Here is a 6,000-nt window from a genome sequence, read left to right as displayed (position 1 = left end):
TCACAACATGTTTAGTTGTTCCAGTTGAAAGGCTTCGCTGTTCTCATAAGAGGCACATAAGCCCTTTTTAGATCCTCTTTTTAACAAAATACAGATTGCACATGAAGATCATCTGTCCCTGATTAGCTTTGATCATATTCCAGTGAAATTAAGAGCAGGTGGCGCAGATGTCTGTTTCTCTAAACAGCGGATTGCTTGAAATTCAGCTTCACTGTGATTTGTTCTCTCCGGAAATAAATCTATATGATCTGAGAGCAAACGTTTGCTTCGTCATTTGCCAGGAATGTGAGAATCGCTTATTTACCAGTTGCATATCTTTGGTTTTCATCTTCTTATCTGGCTTTAGGTCACAAGCATAGCAATTTTCGCAGGGAAAGCCAAAGCACCCTGTCCCGATCCACTTCCTCCAGCTGTTCTGTGGACATTCAGGCATTCCAAAGTAGATGAGAGATGTAATTCCTTTAGCATGTCCCGGGTCTGCCCTGGCATCACCGTTTTCAACACGTGTGTGTGTGTGATGTCATTCTGTCTCTGTCACGACACACATAGGTTGAGGGTTTTAATGTAAACACACCGATTAAATGAGGCTTTTGCCCTCCAGCTCAGCGGTTTTCTCTCTAACTGATCGATGCAGTATCACAACTACAGTCCAGCTATATCTCATCAATACCAACAAGCACAGTCACATGTCCGGCCAGGGCCAGCCAGTTCCCAGGTCACATTAAATGTCAGAAATATATTAAACTCTACCAAATTTATTCTGTCTAGCAATATTTGAAAGATAAAGTGGTAAACAAGTCATAGGCACACATCTTTCTGGACATCCCAGTGCTCTGCGAATGAACCCATAACAAAAACATCCTGAAGGGGGTCTGACAATTAAAACATTAGAGATTAAAAGGACACATGGACAACTCACATCTGTCTGGCTCAGCTCAAACTGACCTCAGCTCGCTTCACTCTAATTGATCAAGCTGGACCTGTTGGCATCAGTTCACTTTGAGGTGTAACGTCTCCTAATTGATTACAACATATACATGGAGCCAATTTTCCTCTCACACAGAGTGACACACACACACACATACATATATATATACCTACAGTAAATCCCTCATCAGCTGGGCCACTAAGTGTATTCTTGAATGTCCAAAACCTTTTAGATCGGCCTATTTGTCACATTGTCCTAATGTTCCAGTCACAGTGCCGAGTTCTTCATCAACACAGGTGGACACAGGTCACAGAGGAGTGTGTGGTCTCATGCTTTCATGTCTGAGACCCGAAACTGCGCTGCGGTTCCCACAAACTCCCACAGGAGTACATCAAATTCAGATTATAAACATCCTCAAATAAATAGTGAATGAATAAATGGTGGGGAAACTGCAGCCAAAGTGGTGGATATTTGTAATGAGCACATGCAAAAATACGCTCACTGCATAAGATTGAGAGCGGCGTTACCTTGTAAAAGTCAGTTTATTAAGTTGGTTTTTTTTAAAAAGCTGTCAGATAAATGGGAACATTTTAGCCCGTTCTCACACAAAAACAAGTCAAAGTAAACACATTTTACACCAAAAAATAAATCTTCAAGAAGTCTATAAGCAAACAAAATAAAAATTCTGACTGGAGTTTTATAATCCAGATAGAATAAACATTTTGGCATTCCTTGAGTCTAAACGGAATGGTAGTTTTTCTCAATACGTGATAACGAGGATAGGACAGCCAAGAAGCACTTCTGTACATTCAAAGAGCTTAAATTAATGCAAATGATTCATTCAGTATAGGAGCCCGGCCTTTAATGGATGAGCTGGCAGCCTGTTTTCTTTTACAGAAAAAGGAATTTTCTTTAATAGCAAACAGAGCCACCAGATGTCACATTGGGATCCAACTCATGAAGACCAGGTTGTAGCGCGTGCCATAAGGATGAGAAAATCAGAGAAACATCATCTAAGACTAAAGAATTGGGCTAAACGGTCATATGAGAGGTCACCTCTCCAAAAAAAAAGTTTCACTTTCAAAGTTGCACTGATTGAACTTAATGCTGTAGAAGAACCAAACTTCATAAACCTGTGGCTACATGTGCTCAGGTGACCACGTGTCACGTCTGAGCAGATGAGAAGAGCGTGTTTGTCCTAGAATGAATGAATGACACTCAGTGGACGTGATGAGAGAGAGATATGGCGCGACTGCAGGTGTGCCTCCCTCTCATCCAGTGAGAGTGGATGTGCCTGACTGCAATCCATTTAAACAAGGCTGCAGCCTGGGACACAAACTGAAGCTCTAATCAGTCATTTCCACAATCTGCTGATGGATCTGATGGATGTTGTTACAGTGCAGTTATCTTTTATGACATATAATCGCGTCCAAGCTGATACTAGTTTAGTGAAAGTGTTACGAGCAAATGTACTGTTTTAGCAGACATACATTTTTGTACATTTCTTTGTCTAAAATGGCATTAACAAAATATCAGCCAATAATTTTAATTCTAATTTATTATAAATGCATACCCATTCATAAGAAATGACCATATTATCTTTTGTGTCACTAAAAAATTAAATCTAATTTAGTTGAAACTTCCAGTATAGCATTAATTATTTAGTAAACAACAGGTTTTTGTGTTTGACAGTGGAAAATATATTTTTTGGAGCTAACTTTCTATCAACCCAAAGCCGTCATTTGAGGTGAATGGAGGATCATTACAGTGGCTCCCTAATCCTCCTTCACTGGTGATGGGTGGTCCACTGGTGCATGAGCCAACAGTTCTCAGGGGGGAATTACAACAGGAGCCAGCAGCCCTTTCATTGCCGGATTCATGTCAATACCTTCATCTTGTCAGCTTTGCTCCAGACATGCAGACCATTTATGTGGAAGAGTGAGCCTGCATTAAGGAAGGATTACAGAATCCCAAAGGTTAAACATGGCCTGACCTGATCCCTTTTCCACCAGGAGGTGGACTCACAGGACGAGCCTCTCCTTTATGAGAATGGTTATTGCCGGTTTGTTTTTAAGCGCATCACTTTCTAAATCTCCAGCTGAAGCTGGAAATGGCTCCACCACTTACAGATTTCGCTCAAACGCTGTCAATGTGTTTACGGTGCCATAGGCTCTGTGTGCTGTAGCCTGCAGACTACACTGATGCATATTGGTACATTTAAGCAGGAGAAACCTGATTTATGTGGTTGTCATCAACCTTATCATCACTGTGTGAACTTTGGCAGCGGTTTGAAAATAAAAGATATTCATAAAATGGAAGAAAGCATCTATCCACATGCCTGACAAGAACGCTGTGGTCAGTGCCAGCAACATTTTACTTGATGCAATATTCCTTTACAACAAAAAAAAACAACAGGAAAAATATGTTATGGATCCATTGGAATAGCTGTGCTATGCTTTGATTTGCATGCGGGCTGTGGGAAATGTGGGTACTTGCGGAGTAATCTCCAGGATTGAGGTAATAACTGTAATTTATCTCACCGTTAATTCTTAGACCGCACGCTCTCCTCATCCACCCATGTGTCAATCAGTCAGTCAGGAAATCAGACAGGCTGACAGGCTGGCCAGCGCAGTGTCTCTGAGCCTGCCTGATACCAAAGATCGGGCCAAGCAGAGGTTGGTCACGCTGCAGAAATATGCTACCGGATAGAAAACAGAACTTTTGGTTCCTGCTGAGTCAAACCCACAGATCTCATTAAGTCATTATGTGATAATTAGTCTGCGTGTTAGTGGAAAGGTAGAATAAGAAAAGTGCTGCAGTCCGCTGCCGAGGATGTAATCTTCAGTCACTCAGCAACAGCTCGGCGGCTGGTGATTGCCATGTAATCAGTGTGTTGATCTAATTTGTGCTGACTTTGACGTGCTGCACACACACACACACACACACACACACACACACACACACACACACACACACACACACACACACACACTGGCCAGCGCTCGTGTTTTAAACTAGCAAGTGAGGTTACACTTGGAGCAGGTCATTCTGTGCTTGCATTAGCACTTGGCACAGGGTCCAAATCAAGTTCTGGCAGCACATCCAAGCCCACGGTCACGAAGAACCTACTGAGCGTGTGTCCGAGCAACAGAAGGGCCATAAACCGACTACAAGTGAATAGAAACACACTGTAAAAGCAAACGGAGATCTTTTCAAAGAAAGAGAAATTAAAAATGTTTCTCAAACCTGCATGATAAACGGGTGATTTACATGAATTACATGTTAAAGAAAACCAAGTGGATAATGTTTTTTTTATTTAAATTCTGTTTAAGTAACACTTTTCTGAATATGTCTGGTACCGCAGCAAGAATCAGTTACAAGAGTCATTAAAATGATTCTGACTAATGAAGATCAATACAAGGGCATAGCAGGGAAACAGCAACGTAGGCGTATCTAACTTTTAGTTAGCGCTGTGGCTTTGCTTCTTAGATTTGGCAGATTTAAAGCTTTTCTGCGAAACAGAATCCATTAGTGACTTTGTTTTTGGTACATAGCCAACTGGACAAATACAATGACTGTACTGTATACCAAGCAACGCAGGGTTGTCCTGGTGCCAATCACATTAATATCACAGAAAATCTGTTCAAATTAAATGTGATTATAATTATACCCGCTTGTGGCCCATGCGCAGCTTATTATTGCCGCTGTTGTACATCATTTTCAATCTGTTCTTCCAATTTTAGTAATACTTTGACTAAACTTTCATGCTATCAGCCGACACATCCAGCACCTCCATTACAAGTCCTGGCTGGAAAACGTTATGGATGGCCTGCCCACAGCTGTCTTTACCTACGGCGATGTGTTAATGTGTGAATGTATGATTAGTCATGATTTCAGGGGTCATTTCTTAATCATTTTAATGTGGTAGTTCTCAGTGTGTGCCAGTGGTAACAGGCTTCGGGGATTAAAACTGACCCAGCCAAAGCAGCAGCTGCACCTGATACATGAGGAGCTGATGGCAGGTACAGCAGGTGCCCTCCTCTAAATAAAGACTTTTATCAAGGCTTAATGATAAAAGTCTGGAATTTATTGATATTAATATGTGCACATATACCTAAAATATGTTAAATCTCTCCAAGAGAGAAGGGTGGTGAAAGCAGAAGAAAGAAAGGGTCAAGAAATGCTGCAATAGATTTAACATATTCCAGTGATATAGGGACCACAGACGGAGTTTTATTGTGTGTAGAATATATGAACACTTTATCTAAATGCACACATGTCATCGCCACTGTGATGCAAGCTATATTTATTATAGGTAATAAATAATATGTCAAGTCATGCTTGTTTGAAAGGTGAGATGTGAGGTTATGCTTTCATAACCTACTAGTTTGTAACATGTCAGCAATGCTTCTTTGCTTCAGCACAATCACAGAAACACTCACACACATCACAGATCAACCACAGATTATAGGCCACTTCTTCAGTAATTACTACTGGCCAGCCCGAAGGCATAATCTTGTAATTTCCTCAGTGATGCGCAAAGCATGCAACTCCATACATGCGCACCGATTCCACAATCATATCAGCTATTTGTTGCAACAACACACCTTTAATTCTTCATATAAGACAAGACAAGGTGGTGAAGAAAAGTGAAAAATATTAATAAAATCACTGAAGTTTGGAAATTGTTAAGGTTTCTTCTTGTGAATATGAGCTTTTGGATGAAACTGTCATGCTGCCTGGTCTCCTAAACCTCCGCAGTGGTTCTCAAATTTGCCATTAACTCACTGGAACCGTGGGCAGCTGTGTATGGAGTGAAAGTTGGGATAAATGCCGAGTGCATACGAGGAGAGAGGACTTGAGTACAAATGAAAGGAGGTGATAGGAGAAGAGCTTGAATTAGACCAGAACGTGTGGAAGGTGAAGCGGGCTCTGTTCTGTCGGTGCAGGATCCTGCTGCTGCTCCACAGGTCATCCCTGACGTTAATGTTAACATTCTCCAGACCCGCTGTCCTGCCGTCCTTTCCACATTAGAACAAAGATTTACTGCAGCTTGTTGAACCTTTTATCAG

Source organism: Takifugu rubripes, chromosome 9 (genome assembly GCF_901000725.2).
Source record: "Takifugu rubripes chromosome 9, fTakRub1.2, whole genome shotgun sequence".
Lineage (NCBI taxonomy): Eukaryota > Metazoa > Chordata > Actinopteri > Tetraodontiformes > Tetraodontidae > Takifugu > Takifugu rubripes.
Note: the sequence above shows the minus strand (reverse complement) of the source record.